Source organism: Tamandua tetradactyla, chromosome 6 (assembly GCF_023851605.1).
Source record: "Tamandua tetradactyla isolate mTamTet1 chromosome 6, mTamTet1.pri, whole genome shotgun sequence".
Classification (NCBI taxonomy): domain Eukaryota; kingdom Metazoa; phylum Chordata; class Mammalia; order Pilosa; family Myrmecophagidae; genus Tamandua; species Tamandua tetradactyla.
This window is the reverse complement of record NC_135332.1, coordinates 168,197,893-168,221,470: the sequence shown is the minus strand read 5'-3', so window position 1 is coordinate 168,221,470 and position 23,578 is coordinate 168,197,893. Positions and strand designations below refer to the sequence as shown.

Below are 23,578 nucleotides of genomic sequence, written 5' to 3'. Positions count from 1 at the left end.
CCAAGCTCAGAGGTAAGCAGAAATGCAGAGCAGAGATTCTCAGCCCTGGCTGCACATCACCCTCACCTGGGAAGATGTTTAATGTGGGGCTGGACCCCATTCCGCACAGACGAACCTGGATCCTCAGAGTGGGGCCCAGAGTCTCTGTTTTTCAGAAATTTCCCAAATGGTTGCAATGAGCAGTCAGGGCTGCAAACCACCATCTAAAGCCTTTGCTCCCCATTCCCTTCCCGCCCTGCCCTGCTCAGCTGTGGGCACTGAAGATCTTCACATGCTGGTCCCATCCTGTCCTGGGCCTGCCCTGTCCATGCACAGCAGGTATGCAGAGTCCTCTCCTCCCCAGTGGAAGCAGCTGGAATGAGCCTTGCTATCCTGAACCCGGCACCAGGGTGGCCCCAAGCACAGCCTCCCTCTCCATCTGGCTCCCCAGGTCCTTTCTCCCTAGTTTGCCTATTTTGTACTTTGGTTTCTCCACCTGAAGCTCCGCCTGCCCTGCAGACCTCTTGGCTGCAGTTCAGAGACCCTGCCCACACCTTCAGCCTCTTCTCCAGGCCTGGCCACTGTCCTCTCAAGCCGTTGGCTGGCATCTTACTCAAATCTACATTTAACCCTCTCTTTTCAGGCTCTCAATACTGCCTCTCTCTGAAACTGTGCTTGTACACATAGCTGAAAACTCCCCCATGCGAAAACAGCCAATGTCCATTTCTCAGCTTACTCAACCCATCAGCAGCCTGTGACACAGCTGATCCCCACCATCTTGAAATTCGTTTTTCACTTAGCCACTGGGACGCCACTCCCTCTTGCTTCTCCTTCATTCTTGTCTCCTCATTTTCCTGACTAACAAAGGCTGGAGTTTCTCCAGGACTCAGTCCGTGGACCCCAGTCCTTCTCTGTCCCTAGGTGAGCCCCTCATCCAGCCCCATGACTTCAAATGCCATGTGTCTTAGTTTGCTAGGGCCACAGTAAAAAAAAAAGGTAGCACAAAGTTGGTGGCTTGAAACAACAGAAGCTTATTGTCTCACGGTCTAGAGACTAGACGTCTAAAATTTAAGGTGTCAGCAGGGCCAGGCTTCCTCTAAAGCCTACAGGGGAGAAACCTTCCTTGCTCTTCTTAGTTTCTCATGTTTGCCAGCAACCTTTGGTGTTCCTTGGTTTGTAAATGCACCACTCCAATCTCTGCCTTCTACTCTTTGTTTGTCTTTCCTTTCCCCTACTTATAGGAACACCATCACACTGAATTAAGGGCCCACCCTACTCCTGCATGACCTCATCTTAACTAATGCCATCTGCAACTGCCCTATCTGAGGTACTGAGGGTTAAGGCTTAAGGATCATTTGTGGAGATACACAATTCAACCCATTAGCATAAATATTGATGACTTTCCATTTCTTCTAATTCCAAACTCACATACTCAATTGCTTGCTCTACATCTCACTTTGATGTTAAATAGATATTGCAAGTTAAATATGTTGAAAACCACCCTTAACCTCATTGAATCTTTTTCCCTCATAGGCTTCCCGTCCTGGGAGAGGGAAATACCTTCCATCCAGTTTCTCAGGCCCCAAACCTCAGACTGCTCTCAGCTCCTCTCTTTCTCTCACATCCCAGTCTGTTGGTTCCAAAGGCATCTAGAGTCCAACCCCTTCCCACCACTCGCAGCTTCGACTCCAGCCCAAGCTGCCATCTTGCCTCGCCTGGAGTAGTACAATGGTCCCGGCCACGGGTCTCTTTGCTTCCATCCTCGCCCCGAGTCTCTTCTCAACACAGCACCTGTGTGAACTTTTAAAAACATTAACCTAAGTCTAACCAGACAACTCCCCTATCTGAAATCCTCTGCAGCCCTCCCAGCTCACTCAGATGAACTTCAGGGACCTGCAGGATTCCTGCCCCAGCCCCACCGCCCGGCGACCTCTCTGATCTCATCTCATCACATACCCCATCTCACTCAGTACCAGCCACACTGGCCTCCGGGCTCACACATTCCAAGCATGTCCCCACTTCTGCTTTCTTACTTACTGTGAGTATCACAACTGCATGATTCACTCCCTCCTCCCAGGCCTCTGCTCAGAGATGCCCTTCCTGAAATACCTACCCCCACCCCCCACACACACACATCACACCCCTGTTACACTCTGTTTTCTTACCCTGCTTTACTTTTCTTCATAGCACTAAATACCACCTGACATTACCATACGCTTAGTGGTTTATTTCCTATCTACTCCACCACACATGCAATCATAAGCTCCATGAGGGTAGGATTTTTCTATGCATTCACTGCTGTAGCTGCTTAGAGTAGTGTCTGACACGTAATAGGTGCTCAATAAATGTTTGCTGAATGACATAATTGGATGAATAAGTACAGGTGGGCAGTTAGAAACAGTCTCACTGCCACCTAGTCTAATGCCCAGCATTGCCATTTCCCAGAAGCCCCTGCTGCTGTAGCTCTAAACACTGGCGTAGATCCTTCAGGTATAGATGCTGGCCTAAACCAGGTCAGATTTACTGCATTCAGGAGGATTCTCCAATTTAGTATTAGTACCCCTCATTATTACTGCCACACCCCCACCCCCCTACTCCTGTTACCACAGTCTCCTACCCTACCCCTATTACTACTTTCACTTTCTCCTCCCATCCAGAAGGCCTGAGATCTCACCATATTAGATTCAATGTCCTTCTATTCTTCCTGCTTCATCTCTGTTTCTCTATGATGGTCTCGGTTGCCAGAAATACTAAAGCATCAGATCAGATAAAGTTCAGTGGCGACGTGAATCCCTGACATCCAACTCTGGAGCACAAACTCTAGGGCAGGAGGTGGGCCCAAAGGAAAGGCTGTTTCATCCTCCCAACAAGTCGACAAAGGGTCTGAGTGAGTTGTGATTGAGGAGAGAAGCCAGGGAACCCAGAGCTAGGCAAAGAGCTGGATCTGCAGGCATGAGGGGCTATAACCAGTGAGCCACTTGAGGATAGAATCCAGGAGGATTAGAAACAGGCCAAAAAGCCTGTGTCTGACCACCAGCCAGGCAGTTGGGGATGGAGGTCACGGGCAGGCCAGAGTGGCCAAGGCCCATGTTTATGTACCACATAGAATGGTTTATTAAAGAAGTCATACAGTTTGGGGCAAATTCATATTGAACGTGATGTTCTCAGCTGCTTAATAAAGTACCTCAAAATGTGCTAGCTTTAAACAGTAACCATTTATTCTCTCACCCAATTCCTGTGAGTCAAGAATCCAGGACTGATGTAGTCGAGCAGTTCTGGCTCAGGATCTCTCAGGAGATTGTCGTCAAGATGTTGCCCGGGGCTGCAGTCATCGGAGGGCCTGGCTGGACTGACGCATCTCCTTCCAAGGTGGTGCACTCACAGGGCCGGCAAAGTGGTGTTGGCCATTGGAAGGATGACTGTTTCTCACCGTGGGGGGCCTCCTGAGATAGGGTTCAGATGAGGGTGTCAGCTGGCTAGGCTGAGCAAGACAAATTCCCAGAAGTGGTCAGGCCTCAAGGAGAAAGACATCTCTGGAAGAACAGCAAAAAAAAGTACCTGGGGGCCAAATAACCCCCACCTGAGTGGGTCATCTATGAGGAAGGGTGGACCAACTGACCTACCCAACGCACAATCTATCACCAGGCACCTCCCTGGAGAGAACGGAAAGTAGGAGAAAGATCCCCCCAAAAAGGAGGGGTCAGGGGAGTAAGTAAGGCTAATCTACGGAGGCAGATTGCCCCACTCTGCTGAGGCCTCTTGTCTCTCACTTCTGTCTTTGCGAGAGTACCCGCCTGTCATCTCACACGTGCTCTCAATAAATTTTCTCCTGCTTACAGAGTAGTAAGCAGATAGATGCTGTGCTATGCCCTTGAATTCTTTCTCGTGGCATGGCTTAGAACCTGGGAAGCCAAACCCAGCAACACTCCTATAGGGCTGCTTGAGTGTCCTTACAACATGGTAGTTGGCTTTCCCCCAGAATGAGTGATCCAAGAGGGAGAAGGTGGAAGCTGCAGCATTTTTCATGACCTAGCCTTAGAATTTTTGCATCATTTCAGCAATATCTTAACAATTACACAGATCAACCCTATTCAGTGAGAATGCCAGGAGGTGAGGCTCAGAAGAGCCATGATGAAGTTTGGCCATCCTACTCCCAAGTGCACAGTTCAGACTCTCATCTGAGCTCCACATAGCTTCCTAGATGTCTCCTGGGCCCATTCAACCTAACATAAACAGGCTAACCTCTTCCTCCACAAATCGACTCCTCCCTGAGTCTTCCCCACTTGTAATATGAGGCAATAACAAGTTTTCAGATTTCAAGTAAAAAACCCAACCATTATCTCTTTCCCCCATCCTCTCATTCAATACAACAGGTCCTGTCAACCGCATCCTTGTAATATATCACAAACACCTCTTCGTTCCTCTATCATCATTACTTCTCTAGAGCAAACCATCTCTAACTAGCCTCCTAAGTGAACTCCCTGCTTCTTTCCTTGCCCCCCCAGTCCTTCGTTGAAGCTTTACCCAGAGAAATCTTCTTAAAACACAAATCTAATCATAGCTTCCTAGAGACCTTTGCCTAGAGGTCCTATCCTCAATATCGCCTATCGAAATTCTATAATCCAGCACCTATCTATCTTTTTCCAGGCTCATCTTTTACCACCCACACACCTAGCCCCTACCCCAGGCAGTTGTCTCTGCTCTAGTCTTTCTTTTATTTTCTTGCACCTGCCCTCCACTCCTGCCTATGCAATTGCCCCTGTGTGATCCACACTTCTCTCACCTCTTCACCTGAGTTAATTTCAACTTAAATCTTACACATTAGGTAAAAGTCACTGTACCAAAGCCTCTCCCCCTGAGGCCAGGCAAGCTCTCCTATTAAATGTTCTCTCTGTCCCCCCCCTCTTTTTTTGAGGACAAAATATTATCTTTACTAGCAATAAAGATAAGTCAAAGGAAGTAGCTTCATGTAAAAGTTAAATGGGGGATAAGTGAATCCCAGAATTAGACAAAATTACCCTTCTAGATCCAGACAATGCCAGGCCAGGGAAGACCTCCCCAAACGGGGAACATGGACAGCTTGCTCCCAAGGGCAAGAAGGATCCAGCTGAGGGAGGCATGCCTAGTCATTCTCTCCAAGTTTACCAGATAGTTAACTTAACTTCACCTCCCCAGGGCAAAGTGAGTGACAGATGGAGTGGCCAGTGTATCTCCATCAGGAAGCAACTATCAGTAGTAGGAAAGGAGACATTCCCCCCCACACCACACACCCTGAACTTTCCTAAGCATTTCCTCTTTAACCTGTTAGGCCTGACGATTAAGCAAATGACCCAGCAGAGAAGAGGCTGTCTAGCTGGGGGAGGAGCTCAGCAATCTAATTAGGGTCCCTGCCCCACGTTCACCAGACCACCAGTCCAATGCCAACCACTGCCCCTTTTTTGTGTCCCCTGGCACCACGAGCCCCAGAAAGTCCCAAACAACACTGAATAATACATTAGTATTAAATATATTCTGCACCCAATGCTGACAAGTCACTTTCTGTTCTATTTTCTCCAGTCACATTACCTAAGATAGCGATGGAAGGTTCTTCAATGATATTAAATGATGGTATTAAGATACTCTAATCACTAAATGCCAATAAGAAGTCGTCACACACATACATTCCAAACATGGTGTACAATCAATGGCTTGTAATATCATCGCATAGTTGTGTACTCATCATCATGATCATTTTTTAGAACATTTGCATCACTCCAGAAAAAGAAACAAAGAAAAAAAAAAACTCATACATATCACATCCCTTACTCCTCCAGCTCACTGACCACTAGTATTTATATCCATCCAATTTATTTTACCCTTTGTTCCCACTATTATTTATTTATTCTTTATCCATATTTTGTTACTCATCTGTCCATACTCTGGATAAAAGGAGCATCAGACACAAGGTTTTCACAATCACATAGTCATATTGTGAAAGTTATATAGTTATACAGTCCTCTTCAAGAATCAAGGCTACTGGAACACAGCTCAACAGTTTCAGTTACTTCTCTCCAGCCACTCCAATACACCATAAACTGAAAAGGGATATCTATATAATGCATAAGAATAACCTCTAGGATAACCTCTTGACTCTGAAATCTCTCAGCCACTGAAACTTTCCCCTTTTGGTCAAGAAGCCTTTCTCATTCCAATGATGGCTGGGTCCTGGCTCATCCCTGAGAGTCCTGTCCCACATTGCCAGGAGATTTACATCCCTGGGAGTCATGTCTCATGTAGGGGGGAAGGCAGTGAGTTCACCTGCCAAGCTGGCTTAGAGAGAGAGAGAGAGAGAAGCCACATCTGAGCAACAAAAGAGACTCCCCAGGGCGACTCTTATGTATAATTATCAGTAGGCTTAGCCTCTTCTTTGCAGGAATAAGCCTCATAGGGGCGAGCCCCAAAATTGAGGGCTCAGCCTATTGAATAGTTTGTCCCCACTGTTTGCAAGAATATCAGAAATTCCCCAGATGAGAATGTTAAATATTTCCCCCTTTCTCCACGTCCCCCAAGGGCACTTTGCAAATACTTTTCATTCTCAGCTAGAGGGTTTTAACTCCCAGAGCAGGGGTGTGATTCCTCCAGTAGCTGCATCCTGGGCTGGGGTGGAGCGGTTCCTCCAAGGCTTCAGGGACTATATTAGTTCTGGGGAAGACTTCCATGACCCCAGTTTGGGGGCTGTGTGAATGGTGCTGGTATATTCTTATTGCAGTATAATTTACATACTAGGAAAGACATAGATCTCAAGTGTTCAGTTCAATGAATTTTTAAAATTAATTTATTTACAAATACTTATACCTCCTTTTGAGACCCTCATCATATTTGCAAATACTCTATCACTGACCTCCCCCCTAGACTGCTTACATCTGTCTGGGTCTCCTCTGCATTTCCAGTGCTGGGCTCAGGACCTGCCATGCATATTGCAGATCCTCAATAAATATATGACAAGTGGACTAAGCATCAATACATGAATCAAGAGATTGCAGGTGCATTTTCTCTGGGATCTCCAACTCAAACTCCAAGATAGACGAGAGTACAAAAACTAGTTTAAGTGCCCCAGATTCTCTGCTAAACTGTTCTTCTTTCCTTTCCTCTTTCCCGCTCCCTTTTCTGCCCTGAACTGAGGCCGGCAATAGCGATGGGTGTGAAGCAACGCGGCCTACTTGGTCAAGCCTGATGTGTGCAAGGCCTCGCCTGCAGGGCCCTATCTGCTCAGAATTAGAAGTAGGAGTCCTGTCATCTATGCCTTCCTGCAGCCTCTAGAAATCCTTCTGTCATAGACTTGCTAATGCCTTGAGTTTCTTTTCCTTTTCTCTCAGTCCAGTATTTAATAAGCTGCTAGAGTTTGTGGTGACCCAAAGCTTGCCCAAGCCTCCTGGAGGCACAGAAGAGCTATGTAAATTGCCCTCTGGGATTTATAAAGAAGGCTGGCACCAAGGCCAAACTCATTTGGAAACCCACTGCAAGCCAGCTGTGTGTGTCACATAAGAGGCCTTGGTGGCAGATGAGTTCACACACCTGCACGTCCCACGGCCAACCTCCCCCCACCCCACCCATATCTTAATTAGGTTGCAAACACCCTCAGAATCTGAGGGATCCTTTCCAAGCTGCTTAGGATAATCTCAGCTCAAAAAGAAAGCAAGAGATGGTTTTGGCACAAGCCTACTTTGGCTTTGCTGGCCTAGTATAGACTCACAGTCCATAGCAAAGGGCCAAAGTATATTTAGCCAGCAGCAGTTACACTGAAGAGTTTTAAGTAAAAAATGTCAAATAGCCTGACTAGTCGTCTCTGCAGGCAAGGAGGCAAGGGGAAAAATGAAGCAGAACAAGGGCTAAGCAGGAAAACTCAGACAACAATCTGGAACACCCACCCCAACCTACCACCGTGAGCAGGGGAAAGAAGGAGGAGGAGCCAGCAGAGCAAACAGCAACAGAGGGAAGACACCGGAGCAGGATGAATGGAAGTGGGAGCGGGCAGCCCGAGAAAGCTGCGTGTCTTTAGCACTGCAAAATGCCACTAACCCCCAACTCCCAGCAGCATTTGTCAGAACTGCCTCTGCTGAGGCCACCACCAGCCACTGACCAGGTCACGGCCAAGCCAGAAACTGCATCAGGCAGGCCCCGGCAGGGTGACGTGGCTCCAGCAGGCCTGGGTCGCTGGCATCCTGGCCCCACCCTGATCAGACTCTTCCTGATTCTCTCCCCATAAGCAGGGGTGGCCAGGAAGGAAGATGAACCCGTCCCATGCCTGGGGCTGCCACCGTCCCCCCCGCCCCACCCACTGCTGCATCCTCTCGCTCATAACCAACAGGACATCCCGAGTGCTCGCATCTTAAAACCTAAGGCTGAATTGACCTTCGTGGCCTATAGTAAAAATCTGTAATGTCCCAGGGGGCAAGGACTATGACTGGTTTTACAGAAATGTGTAATCCTTCCTGGGATGTCTGACTCTGCCCCCAGCCTTGACGGGTCTTGCGCTCCCAGCCTCCGCCGTTGCGCCTTGTCCCTGCCGTGCCTGGCCAAGTCTTACTTGGCCTTCACCTTCTCCGTGGAGTCTCCTCCTACCTGTCCACCCCACCAACCTCCCTCTGCTCCATTTGTTCTAGCGCCGCTCGCCTCACAGCACCATCAGGGCTAGTTCGAGTTGGAACGGGAGCTCTTGAAGGGGGCAGAGGCAGTCCTGATGCCCCTCGAACCCCAACCCGAGCTGTCAGTCCTCGGCACACAGGGTGCTAGCATGCCCGCCGAGGGAGTCAGTGGGTGCATCACTGAACGAATCCAGGCTGCTCTGGGTGAAAACAAGGGCTTAATGATATGCTCAGATAAATTGCTGTTTAAATCAGATAGGAAACCAGAGGGTGTCTGACCTTTAAAGACTGCTGTTACTGCAGATCTATCTGAGAATAATGAAAAAAATATAGCCTGGAGTAGTATGAAATGTAAGTAAGAAGAAAATTAGATTGCTTTTTTACCCTGACAGTGCACGTCTGATGGCCTGCTGATGATCTAGACCCCAGCACTCCGTACTGTATTCCATGCTACATCCTTGGATCATTTTTCAGAGAATCCTGACCGACTCTCCCAACCCCCCACCCCCCAGTTATCTGGACTTGGAAGGCATTAAAGCCTCTTCAGCCTCAGAGCTCCTGCCTGGGAGACCCCAACTACTTTCCCTTGCCAGCAATTGTCTTTGGAAGCAGCAGGTTGTACTGCAAAGAACAGAGACCCGGGAGCAGAAAAGACCTGGATCCAAGTTCTGCTTCAGGTGCTTACATAGCAGTGCAACTTTGACAGGTTACTTCACTTCTCTGAGCCTCAGTTTCCACATCTGGAAAATGGGGGCATTTTTACCCACCTGAAGAGTTCTTTGGATGATGACGAGAAGGGTAATAATGGGCATTAACAGACCCAGCCCAGCTTCTGGTACAGAGTGGGCAATGGACAAAGCTAGGGTCCCTTCTCCTCCTCCCTATTCAGTCCTCCTCAACTTTATTACAGGTTAATCTGCACATCAACAGAAGACTATCCTAAATATCAACTTTTATCAAGGAATAGCAAGCCACCCAGGTGACCCAGAATGCCCACCTCCACTCCTGATGCCTCTAGCACCTGGGGACCCACTTTCTGCAGCTTGCTAACTAAAGGCACCACTTTTCTATCCATTCATTCATGCACACATGCCCATTCATTCATTCAACAAGTATTGACCAGATCCCACTATGTGCTTGGCAGTGCTAGATGTGGGGGCTACAGATCAAACAATGAGAAAATGAGGGTCCTGCATAGATCACACAGAACAGTGGAGTTTTCCCAGTCCAGTGTGCTCAAACAAGAAAGTGGTAAGGCTGAGGGCTGTCCTTCAGAACTCAGCTCAATTACCATCTCCCCCAAACAGCATCCTTGTTGCCCCTTGCCCGCTCTGCCCCAGGCGGGGCCATCCCAGCCCTGAATCACCTTCACCTCCCCCATTTCATCAAGGGCATATCATGGGCAGGGACCAGACCTTTTCATCTCCGACCCCCCACTCCTAGCACCAGGGCCTGGCACTGAGAAAATACTCAGTAAATGTGTACTGAACTAAACTAAACCATTTCACAACGACTAGAAATACTTTAATGGACTCAAGGCCAATGTACACAAGACATAACTTCTGGGCAGCTTCCCAAACGTCCAAGGTAAGCAATATTTGCCAAATGCCAATAGAGAAGGAGTTAGGGTTCATGAAGAGAAGCCCAGGGTCAGGCATGAGAAATTATCTAAAAGAACTGATCATTAGCATGGAGTCACCAGCAATGTGCTGTTCTTGGTCCTGCCAACCTTTGTGACATTGTGAGAGGCTGCACATTAAAGCAGAATCCAATCCTGGGGGTGATGAGGGGTGGGAGCCCTGAAATGTCAGCTCTCGCGCAATGTGATAGGAATTTTTGGCTCCCATTCAAACGCCACGTCATTCTCTACATGTGGGGAATTTGGTTTTTGTTTTTCCTAAAGATACCCATGAGTCTTTTTTCCTCTCCATTTCATTTGTTTGATTTAATCAGCATGCCAGGGCCTGTGATCCAGAATTCCCCAGCAATCCTCCCATAACAAGCCAACAGCCCAGAAAATGATGCTTTGAGAACACTGACATGAAACCAAGAATCTCAGGGATATTTGCAAGTTAGGAAGAAGCAGGCACTGACGTCTGTCCTACTCAAAATCAGAGGTCGTCTTGGTGGTTTCCTGTCAGCACTGTCCATATTTAGAGGCCTCAAGACAACTGCAACATCAAAACCTTTGGAAAGGGGCTGTGGGAGAGCAATGTGGAGACACCTGTGCTCGAGATAACACCAAGGAAAAAAACAGTGGAATTTACTAGCCAGGCTGCTGAGACATTTATCTTTTGTGGAGTGTTTGAGAAGAAAGCAGAATTAATTCCCACTTTGGGTATGGATTTATTTAGCTTATTTATCTGAAGGGCAAAACTAAGAATGCTAATAGGTTTGAGGGAGCTCAGATAATTCTCCACTTGGGACTCTTTAAGCACATGGGATGAGCCCTCCAAAAATGTTTGCCATTTATCCATTCATCTGCTGATGGACATTTGGGTTGTTTTCACCTTTTGGGTATTGCAAATAATGCTGTGATGAACACTGGATAACAAGTTCCTGTTTTCAATTCTTTGGGGTATATACCTAGGAGAAGAATTGTCAGGACCTGTGGACAAACAAAGCATGGTATCCATATGCAGTGGAATATTACTCAACCATAAAGAGGAATGAAGTTCTGACACATGTTGCAACATGGATGAACCTCGAAAACATCATGCCAAGTGAAATAAGTCAGACACAAAAGGACAAGTATTCTATGATTCTACTTATATGAAATATATAAAATAAGCAAATTCATAAAGAAGGAAAGTAGATTAGAGGTTACCAGGAGCCGGGAGAGGGGAGAATGGGGAGTTATCATTTAATGGGTCCAGAGTTTCTATTTGGAGTAATGAAAAAGTTTTGGTAATGGATGAGATGGGATATAATATCATTAATGCCACTGACTTATACTTACGTGGTTAAAATGGGAAAAGAATGTTTAAAGAACAAAAACAGTTTGCTGAATGAATGAACTAATGAATAATCATGGCTAACATTTATTGTCCATTTACTCCGCATCAGGCCCGTGTTAATTGCTTTATCTACATAATCTTGATTTCCCAAGAACCTTCTGATACCACCTAAATGCCCATCCCTGACCACCTTATACAAAGTAGCCTCCACCTTACCACTGCATTATTCATTCTCACCCTTGCTTCTTCCCTTCATATGTTTCATTGAAATTATTTAGCTTTTATTTATTTTTCTCACTTCATTAAGTTGACATCCCCCACCAGAATGGAGGCTTACATGAGAACTGAGAACACGTCTTCCTTGTTCACATCTGCTTTCCCTGGGACTTGACACATAGTAGGCAATCAAAAGAAAAATTGCTGTATGGTGAATGGAAGCATGAATGGAATTCCAGGTATTTAGGACACAGTCCAAGGAATGTTTCTGGAATGACCTATAAGAGGGAGGAAAGGCGGAGCAGGTTAGGAAGGGGTTAAATGGCAATGGCAGGGCATTGTGGTCTTTATCCAGGTGACTGGATCCAGGACTGTAGGAAGATCGCTCTGCAGGCTGTCAGTAGGAAGGATGGAGAAGTCCAGAGAGCTTAGGTGACAAGCTATTCCCGTACCCTGAGGGCAATGATGAGCCATGACCACTAACACAGAACAGCGAGAAGTGGAGGGAGGGGAAAGTGCATGAAACACTGAGGAGGCAAAGAATCCAAGGGGAACTGGTCACTAATTGGATATGCATAGGGTTGGGGCATGGCAAGCGAGGAGGAGAGTGATTTCAGTCCGGGCTAACCCGCAGGATGCCTGTGTGTAGTAGACCGAATTGTGTACCCCGACTAAAGACACGTTCTTGATCTTGATCTGAGTCCCTGTGTGTGCGGACCCATTTGTAAATAGGACCCTTTGAAGACATATTATCAGTTAAGTTGTGAACTTACTTGTGACTAGGATCTTCTAAGATTCTGTCCAGGAATGGTCCATCAGAATCAGGGAGGGCTTTAATCCACCTTACTGGGGGCCTTCTAAAAAGAAAGTCACAGGGAGAAGCTGGAAATCAGTGGAAACCAGAACGGCAAACACAAGGGAGAAAAAGATTATCCTGTGATGGGAGGCAAAGACACAAGCCATGGAGCCCCAAGGATTGCAGCAAGCCAGCAGCAGAACTCTACAGACTTGGGGGAGAAAGCAAGGCCTTCCTGACATCTGGATTTTGAACTTCTAACCTTCTGAACCATATGCCAATAAACTCTTGTTGTTAAGCCAACCTACTGCCTGGGATTTGTTATAGCAACCCTGGCAAACTAAGAAACTGTGCCACCAGAAGGTGGAAAAACCAAAAGAAGAGGAAGTTTGTCACGAGACTTCAAACAAGTAGGGGAGTAGGGGAAAGCCCTGAGCCAGGTACCAAAGCCTCCCAAGTCCCAGACAAGAGTTCCTTCTTCCAGGTCTCACATCTTACAATCTTGCCTATAGTTGGTCTCTTCCATTAGATCTTAGGGACCAATTTTCCAGAATTATCACTGAAAGTATCTCTAACCATAGTTTGTACTGTGGCCCTTGGCATCTTTGGAGGAAGCATGACTCAGAGTAGAGGAGAGCATAGACTCTGTGCTTGCAACTCATTGTCTGCATACTGCGTGGAAAATTAACCAAACTCTCTGTTCCCCAGTTTCCTCATTTATAAAATGGGGATACTGATAGCACATTCCTCCCCTTAGAGTTTTTGAGAGGACTAATTGAATTAAGCCAGGCAAGTGCTCTCTGAGGGTTAACCACTGTTACCATGGCTGCTATTAAACATAGCGCTCTACAAAGAGTATTGCCTATGGAACCTGCCTCTGCCATTTGCTGGCTGTGTGGTCTCTGTAAGGTCACTTCACCTCTCTGAGCTTCAATGTCCAAGTCAGTAAAATGGACATGATGATACTTTCCTCATAGGATTGCTGCAAGGACTAAAAGAGGTAATGTTCAGCCAGCACTCAGTAACTTTTACCAGTTATTATAATTCACATCCCTTCTCTGGACATTCATTACCCCCTGTAGAAAATGGGGATATGGGATGGGATAAAGATGTTCAGGTTTTTGCTGCCTTGGGCCAGCTTTTTCAACAGTCTAATGTGCTAATTCTCCATCTTCCTCCTTCTTCCTCTTCTTCCTCACCTCAGGAATTCATGATAGATTTTAAGGGAGAAGAGAAACTCTTTCACTGCTTTTTCAGCCAGGAAACTCTCCTGTGAAGTTCATCCAGACCCTTCATCAGTGCCACCAGCTTCACAGGCTGCCTTACAGATTTTGGACTGTTCCATTCCCGTGGTTGCATGAGATACGTTTATAAATCTCATGTTTACAGATATCTCCTGCTGGTTCTGTTCTCTGGAGAACCCTAACACAACTTGGCATTGGGAGTGGTTCTTGAGAAACAGAATCTTAGAAATGGGTATTTACAATTGGTTTTACACTCTGACTAGATCAGAGGCACTAATGACTGTATTTCCAGTAATCAAGGTGGCACTGACAGTCCATGGGGTGAATTGGCAAAAGAGATGCTCAAAATATCACCATTAGATTCTGCTAATGGTATGCTTATGTGAGACAAGGCTCTGGGTGAGAACGTTTTTGACATCTTTGTGAAGTTTTGTGGAATTAAGATGTTAGTTGGTTGTTAGATATGCTAGATACAGTGATGAGGGAAAGGGATGAGCTCAGGACTTCAAATTTGAAACTTAAGAGCCATATAAATGATGTAAAAGCTCCCATGTGTGTCCTGAGAGAAAATCTTATTTCCTGTGGTCACAGACTGAGATCTCTGAAAACCAGACACAAAGCCTCATTGTACGAGTAGCAGATTCATAATGTAAACTAAAATCTCAACCTTGCAGGGTGTCTGCTGTTAAAGTAAGGGCTTTGATTGGAAAAGAATCCTAAATGTGGGATGGTGATATATGGTTTGATAATGATGGCGATGGGGAGATGCAATCCCTGGGATCTGCTGAGGCTCTGCTAGATAGACCTGTAATGGAGTATAGCGTACTTTCTGAGGAAAGAGCCCTTAAGAAAGAGCTTCCTGACCTCCAGCCTGTCTTGAGGAAGCAGCTTCCCAGCCTCCAGTCTCCCCAGAGAGTCTGCCATCCAACCTTTACCTAATGAGATTAACCCTTCAGTGTCTGCTAACCCTGTAACCATACTTCTGGGGAAACAGTTCTCACTTCTCTGTCTGGAGAGACTAATCCTCTCTCACCAGATGAAACTGCAAGGTTCTGGTGAAAGATGTGTCCTCTGGACATTCCTGAGGTGTGCAAGTAGGTTTTCCACGATAAATTCCCTCTAACATTCCAATTTCTCTAAGCCTCTGGATCCCCTCATCTACATTATACCAGAGCAGTTCTGGCAATTGGCTTGAAAGATACTTCTATTTCTTTTCTAGACCTGCCTGCACTACCCCTCTTTTCCTCAAGCCCTATAACTAAAGTCCCAACCAGTCCCAAAAGGTGAGGTACAAAATGTGACCCATGAAGAGGTATGCTATACTCCAAAAAAATTGCATAAATTTTCCAATCTACATAGACAGAAATCAGGGGAATAGATATTAAGGGTGTGGGATAATGGTGGAAGGATCATGCTGAATTTATTGATATGGGCCCATAAGCAAAGGTTCTGCTTTCAATTTGTAGAAAGGGTGTTACCTGTTTATCTGGATGGTTGGCTGAAACAAGGATCCAAAGGTGGGTGATTTTACCTGAGGTTCAATTGCCAGAACTGCTCTGGTATAATGTAGATGAGGGGATCCAGAGGCTTAGAGAGATTGGAATGCTAGAGGGGATCTATCATGGAAGACCTGCTCACACACCTCAGGAATGTTCAGAGGATGCATCTTCCACCAGAACCTTGAGAAATAAGTTCATGAAACTAGCTCCATTATCACTGAAGAGTTCTATAGTTGCACTTCTCTGAAGGTCAGATATTACTGTGGGAGCTGCTGTCTCTGAGCTGGGATTTTTAAACGTAATGGGGATGATCAGATCCCAAGTTGGCAGAAGTCATGTGGCTACAGTTAATCACCATTGACAAGGTGGACGTGGCCACCATAATGGAAAGCAGACTCAAAACAGCAGTCACAAAAATCTGACTCTCAGAGACTTGTAGCATTGCCTAGCAGATCATGGGGTACCTAGAAGTAAAATAGATGGGCAGTCTACTAAATACTTGTTTGAGCTATACAAACAGAAGAATTCTAGGTCAATGAACAGAAGTCTAACTTGAATTACAAAATCAGAAGCCACAGCCCCTTGACCAATTCCCAGACTTGAGACAGTTTACAGACCCAGAGGAGGGGAGGGCTCGGTACCCTTAGGGAAGGACCCTTTTACACTGCCCAGAATTTATACTGTTAACCTTCCTCTCAGCCTTCCCCAAGGAGTGCTATGGCCTTTTACCAGAGTGACTGTGCACTAGGGAAAAGAAAATGTTCAGATATTTGGGGGATTGTTAGACACTCGCTCAGACTCAAAACGTCACTCTGGTCCACCAGTCAGAGTAAGGACTTATGGAAGTCTGATGATTGATGGGGTTTTAGCTCAGGTCCTTCACAGTGGGTCCAGTGGGTCCCTGGACCTATTCTGTGGTCATTTCCCCAGTTCCAGAATGTATAATTTTAATCGACATACTCAGCAACTGGCGGAATCGCCACATTCGTTCTCTGACTCATGGAGTGAGGGCTATCATGGCAGGAAAGGCCAAGTGGAAGCCACTAGAACTGCCCCTACCTAGCAAAATACTGAATCAGAAACAATACTATATTCCTGGAGGGGTTCAGAGATTAGTGCCACTCTTAAGGACTTGAAGGATGCCACCACATCCTCATTCAACTTTCCTATTTGGCCTGTGCAGAAAACAGTTGGGTCTTGGAAGATGACAGTGGTTTATAATAAACTTAACCAGATGGTGACTCCAATTGTAGCTGCTGTTTCAGATGTGGTATCATTGCTTGAGCAAATCAATACATCTCCTGGTACCTGGTATCCAGCTATCGATCTGGCAAATGCCTTTTTCTCAATAGCTATCAGTAAGGACCACCATTATAGTTTGCATTCAGCTGGCAAGGCCAGCAGTAACTTTCACATCACTGTCCTGCCTTAGGGACGGGCAGCCTATGTCTCCAGCCCTATGTCACAATCTTGTCCGCAGGGACCTTGATTGTTTCTCCCTCCCACAAGACATCACACTGGTCCATTATATTGATGACGTCATGCTGATTTGACCTAGTGAGCAAGAAGTAGCAACTGCTCTAGACATAGTGGTAAGGCATTTGCATGTCAGGGGATGGGAGAGAAATACAACAAAAATACAGGGGCCTTCCACCTGTGAAATTTCTAGGTGTCCAGTGGTGTGGGGCATGTCAAGATATCTCTTCTAAGGTGAAAGATAAGCTGTTGCATCTGGTCCCTCCTATGACCAAAAAAGAAGCATGACACCTAGTTGACCTCTTTGGATTTTGGAGACAATATAGTCTTCATTTGGGTGTGCCACTCCAGTCCATTTACCAAACGACCAGAAAAACTGCTAGTTTTGAGTGGGGACCTGAATAAGAGGAGGCTCTGCAACAGATCCAGGCTTCTGTGGAAGTTGCTCTGCCACTTGTGTCATATGATCCAGCAGATACAATGGTGCTGGAAGTGCCAGTGGCAAATAGGGATGCTCTCTGAAGCCTTAGGCAGGCCCATATAGGAGAATCACAATGCAGACCCTTAGGATTTTAGAGCAAAATCTTACCATCCACTGCAAATAACTACTCTCCTTTTGAGAAACAGTTTTTAGCCTGCCAACGGGCCTTAGTAGAGACTGAACGATTATCCTTGGGCCACCAAGTTACCATGAGATCTGAGTTGCCTATCATGAGCTGGATATTGTCTGACCCATTAAACCATAAAGTTGGGCATGCACAGCAGCACTCCATCATAAAATGGAAATGGCATATTAGAGATAGGGCTGAAGGCACAATTAAGTTACTTGAGGAAGTGGCCCAAATACCCATGGCCCCCCCTCCTACCACATCACCTTCTCTTTCACAGACCAGAGCTATGGCTTCTTGGGAAGTTCTTACAATCAGTTAACTGAGGAAGAAAAAACTTGGGCCTGGTTTACAGATAGTTCTGCACGTTATGCAGGGACCACCTGGAGATGGACAGCTGCAGCACTAGAACCCCAGACACTTCATTGGAGCTGCCAGTTTCACAGCCCACCCTACAGATTTTGGACTCTTCCATTCCCATGGTTGTGTGAGACACCTTTATGAATCTCACATTTACAGGTCCCTACTGTTGGTTGTTTCCCTAGAGAACTCTGAATTACAAAGTAGGTTACTCAAATTGAATTATTGAAATGGTATTCTCCTTCTCAAGGCCTGATGAGGAGGAAGCATTTAAGATGACCATATACATATCTAAAGCAAAAATAGTAGCTATAAATGGGCTGAGCCCCCAATTTTGGGGTTTGTTCATATGAAACTTAACCCCACAAAGGATAGGCTAAGCTTACTTAAAATTAGGCCTAAGAGCCACCCCAAGAGATCATCTTCTGTTGCTCAGATTTGGCCTCTCTCTCTCAGCCAACACGACAAGCAAACTCACTGCTCTCCCCCTCTCTATGTGGGACATGACTCCCAGGGGTGTGGACCTTCCTGGCAAAGTGGGACAGAAATCCTAAAATGAGCTGGGACTCAGCATCAAGGGACTGAGAAAACCTTCTCGACGGAAATGGGGAAGAGAGAAATGAGACAGAATAAAATGTCAATGGCTGAGAGATTCCAAACAGAGGTGAGAGGTTATCCTGGAGGTTGTTCTTACACATTAAATAGGTATCACCTTTTTAGTTAAGGTGTAATGGAGAGGCTGGAGGGAACTGCCTGAAAATGTAGAGCTATGTTCCAGTAGCCATGTTTCTTGAAGATGATTGTATAATGATATAGCTTTCACAATGTGACTGTGCGATTGTGAAAACCTTGTATCTGATGCTTCTTTTATCTATCTTATGGACAGATGAGTAAAACACATGGATCAAAAATAAATAAATAATAGGTGAAACAAATGTTAAAATAAATTTAGCAGATTGAAATGCTAGTGATCAGTGAAAGGAAGGGGTAAGGAGTGTGGTATGAATGAATTTTTTTCTGTTTTCTTTTTATTTCTTTTTCTGAATTGATGCAAATGTTCTAAGAAATTATCATGATGATGAATATACAACTATGGGATGATATTGTGAATTACTGATTATATATGTAAAATGGAATGATTGTATGGTAAGAATGTTTGTTTTTGTATGTTGGTATGTTTAATAAATAAAATAAATTTTTAAAAAATAAATAAATGTATACTTCTCTCCCTGAAAAAAAAAATAGTAGCTATAAATGGTGGGGTTAGAACATACAAAAGTAAAATGCACGACAAGAATAGCAGAAAGGATGGGAGGGAGGAATGGAAGATGGCCATGTACAGATGTCAATGCTTTGTGGATATATTAGATAAATATGCAATTATCTCTCATCTGGATAGACTAAGATGCCCCCTAAATACTCTCCCTGGCTCCAGTCCCTCGTCTTCTAACCACCCATCCTACCCTGAGCCCCACTCCCCACCCAACCCCAGGGAAGGGAGGAATAAATCCATTTATCTTCCTGAAAGATAAATCTGGCCATATGTCTTCCTGGCATAAGTCCCTTTAATGGTTTCTCACCTCGAAGAATTCTGGCTCCACTTCCATATTCCTGGGGACATTTTTGTGTGAAAGAATAAACAGCCACTGCTTGATTAGATAACAAACAAAATGTGAACAGAAGGTCCATCCAATAAACCTTCAGTGGATGCTACTTTCATCACTGTCCCCAAACTCTCTATTCTCTTCAACTGGTCAAAAGAGAACTCTCTTATTTGCCTATTAGCAAGTAATGCCTAGCTATTGGTTATAGCTATAGACATGTACAAGTAGAGACTGAATAGACATCTCAGATGCTTGTCTATAAGGTCTTCACCTTATGGGGACAGAGAGACCTGCTCTTCCATGCCAAAGGCACAGGACACTCATCCTGGAAAAGTTCAGTGCCAGGGAACATGGCCAAGGCCTTATTTTCTCAAAAGGCTTTTTAAGGAAAAGTTTTTGCCCTCAAAAGTACCCACTTTTTAATCTGGAATAATACTTTCTTTCATTTTTCAGTGAAAATTTATGAAATTTTGTGGTTATAGAAAAAAAAAGTGTCACACACAATCCCATATGTCCATAGAGTGGGGCTGGGAAAATATGACAATGAAAACCATCATGTTCTGTACCCACCCAGTGAGTACAGTTAATGGCCCTCCAATATGATTTTTCAAATTATAGTATTTTTACCCCCTTAATCAAACACATGGCTTTTAAAAATGTCATCAGATATAAAGCCAAATAAAAATGATAGTCAAAGCACTATGGGTTTTTTGATAATTCAAGATACAGACTATTAAAAGCAAATATAGCATTCCTGAATCATGAAGCCAGAAGGCCTGAGAGTCCAGTTGGTCCAGTTCAGAGAGGCAACAGAAATGGAAACACCAATGGATCTAAACAGCATCCAAAGACCTGGGTTTCAACTCCAACTCTTCCTGCACTAGGCATGGGACCTTGGGCATGAATTATGACTGTCCTTTGCCTACAAAGTATGATTAACCTCATCTGCCCAACATGTTTGAGAAAATTGAAATATTCAATATGAAAGAAGACAGTAAACTGTGCTCTGTTGCAACCAAGGAGAAGTATTCTACTACATTCTTCACCCCATCTCTCTGGGCTCAAAGCCCATTTGCCAGGGGTAACAAGTAAAGGGATGATTAGGGAAAGTAACGGAACATACTCACATAACCAGCACCCAGTTCAAGAAATGAGATAGTTAAAGCACCCTAGAGGACCCTTTTCCACCCCCTTACAGTCAGTAGCTCTTCAAAATTAATCACTATCCTGACTTTCAGAATCTTAGATTAGTTGTGTCTGTTTATGAACATTATGTAAACAGAATGTTATACAAATAAATCTTCTACCTGGCTCTTTTTGTACAACATTAAGTCTGTGAAATTCATCCATGTTGTTGTGCATAGCTGTAGTATGTTCATTCTTATTACTATATATCAACTATACGACTAGATCACAATCCAGGTATCCATTCTACTCTTGATAGGCATTTGTGCAGTTTCCAGTTCAGAGCTCTTATGAATGTTCTTGCTCATATCTTTTGATGATATACGTATATGCATATCTTTGGAGCATAAACCTAGGAGTGGAATTGATGGGTCATAGGGTGACTTTTAAGTTCAACTTTATAGATACTGCCAATCAGTTTCCCAAACTGGTTGTACCAATTTCTATATGCACCAGCAGTGGATGAGAGTTCCAGTTGCTCCACATCCTTAACAACACACAGCATTGTCTGTTTTTCCTTTTCACCATTCTGGAGGTTGGGAAGAGGTATTGTAGAGATAGTTTTAAAGCGTAAAAATCATATCATGTTACTCTGCCAGTGGTTTCCATTTGCACTCAGAATAAAGTCCAACTCCCTGTCTTGACCTACAAGAGTCTAATTACTTCTGACTTTAACTCCAACCACTCTCTCCATCACTCACTGTGCTTCGGCCACACTAGCCTTCTTTCTAGTCTCTAAATAGGCCAAGGTCATTACCACCTCAGGATCTTTACATTTGGAAAGCTCTCCTCCAGATAGTCACATGACTGATTCCTTTTTCATTCATTCATACACTCACATATTATTAAGACTTATCAGATCTCATCTCAAATGCCACCTCCCTCCAAGGATTCTTCTCTGACCACCATCCAGTGTAGTCATGGTGACTCTTCCACCTTCACTCCACACTCACTCTCTAGCCCAATATCTTGCTTTATTTTCCCTTTAGCACTCACCATTACATCCTCCTCATGCTTTAAAAAAAATTTATTTGTTTTCTGCCTCATCACACTAGAATATAAGCTCCCTAAGAGCAAAGACTGTGTACTGTCAGTGCATAGAAAGTACACGCAGTAAGTATTCAGTAAATATGTGTCAAATGAGGGCAAAATGAAAGAGAAAAAATTCATTGTTAGCATGCTGAAAGATAATTACAGAATATCAAAACTAGTGCAGTCCCCTCCATTTTTTTGCCCACCGTCAAGTGATAAAAATGAAGGTCAGAAAGATGAAGCAACTAGGCCAAGTTCATGGTCAGCAACAGAGATTAGATCTGAAGGCAGGCTCATGACTTCTAGGCCTAGCATATTAGTGCCTACAAGAACAGGAGACAAGCCCTTGTTCCATAGGAATGACACACCAAGAGGATATAAGACAAGAAGTCCCACCTTTCCCTTACTGGAGATCACTTCTGATTCCCCTAAGTGATCCTTGCCCTTAGTTCAGTGGAAGAGAACACTGAGAGAGTAATATGGACAGGGTTGGCTCTCAGTCCATCATCCACCCTCTGAAGAGGAGAAAGAGAACTATCTTATCAGGAACAATTTCCCTGGACTCCAAGGGTCCAAGATCTGGCAGGACATCATGGACAACCAGGTGAGAGCCCTGTCTCACATGCTTAGTTCCACAATGCTAGCCTTAGGGCCAGTTGCAAAATTGGGTGTGTAATCAATACCTTATTGAAGTGCAGCCAAAAGTACTCCTGACACCACTTCAATCTTGCTGAATCATGTCCAAACCCCATGACTGGATGATTCACCGGTCTCCTCTAGGGTCATGACTATCAGATGCCAACCCAGAAATGGCAATTAAATTAAAACTCAAAGGGAAAGAGATTCTGTAGTTGCTACTTTGGCTTTTCCAGTCCTTCAATCCTTGCAAATCCAAAGAGTGATAAAGGACATTTGGCCACTTATTAATCTAAATAAATGGGAAAAGAAAACCAGAGACCAACTAGATAACATAAGAAGCTAGTTTTTGTGAAGAATCTTCAATCTGGGATGATAAAAACCATACAGATCCACAGTCCCTTATCATAAGTTCAAAAGCCAAAAAAAGCTATAAAAACTGAATTTTTTGCTTGTTTGTTTTTATATATTTGTAGTAAATTCATTTGGCAGCAAAGTTGGATAGCAAAAACTGACATAAGGTTGTTTTTAGTCTTTATTTATCCACTTGTGGGTGAAACTCTTACATTTTGATATAAGAATATTACTGCTGTTCAGTTTGATAAAATTGCATAGAGAGATCCCAGGGGGGCTCTCAGAGCAAAAACAAACAAACAAACAAACAAAAACCCAGGCCTTCTCAAGTTTCCCTTTTATCTTTTGAAATTTGAAATCCCCGCCAAGACAGTTGACCCACATAGTCAGTCAAGGTCATTGCGCTGGTTTGAAAGGATATATGCCCCCTAAGAAAGCCATGTTTTAATATAAATCCCATTTCGTAAAGGTAGAATAATCTCTATTCAATGCTGTATGTTTGAAACTGTAATGAGATCTTCTCCCTGGCTGATGTGATTTAGTTAAGAATGGTTGTTAAACTGGATTAGGGGATGACATGTCTCCACCCATTTGAGTGGGTCTTGATTAGTTTCTGAAGTCCTATAAAAGAGGAAACATTTTGGAGAATGAGAGACTCAGAGAGGGCAGAGAATGCTGCAGCACCACGAAGCAGAGAGTCTACCAGCCAGTGACCTTTGGAGATGAAGAAGGAAAACGCCTCCCGGGGAGCTTCATGAAATAGGAAGCCAGGAGAGAAAGCTAGCAGATGACGCCGTATTTGCCATGTGCCCTTCCAGCTGAGAGAGAAGCCCTGACTGTGTTTGCCATGTGCCATCTCACTTGAGAGAGAAACCCTGAACTTCATCGGCCTTCTTGAACCAAGGTATCTTTCCCTGGATGCCTTTGATTGGACATTACTACAGACTTGTTGTAATTGGGACATTTTCTTGGCCTTAGAACTGTAAACTAGCAACTCATTAAATCACC

General features: G+C 44.7%; 1 long non-coding RNA gene across 1 annotated transcript in view; it reads right to left on the bottom strand.

Moving 5' to 3' along the window:
- Positions 1-3,110: 3,110 nt before the first annotated feature.
- LOC143689019 (uncharacterized) overlaps positions 3,111-23,578 on the bottom strand; it is a 104,869-nt gene continuing 84,401 nt past the window's right edge. Inside the window, exon 3 of the long non-coding RNA XR_013178470.1 lies at positions 3,111-3,422. This is a non-coding gene — a long non-coding RNA (uncharacterized LOC143689019). The remainder of the gene's footprint in view (positions 3,423-23,578) is intronic.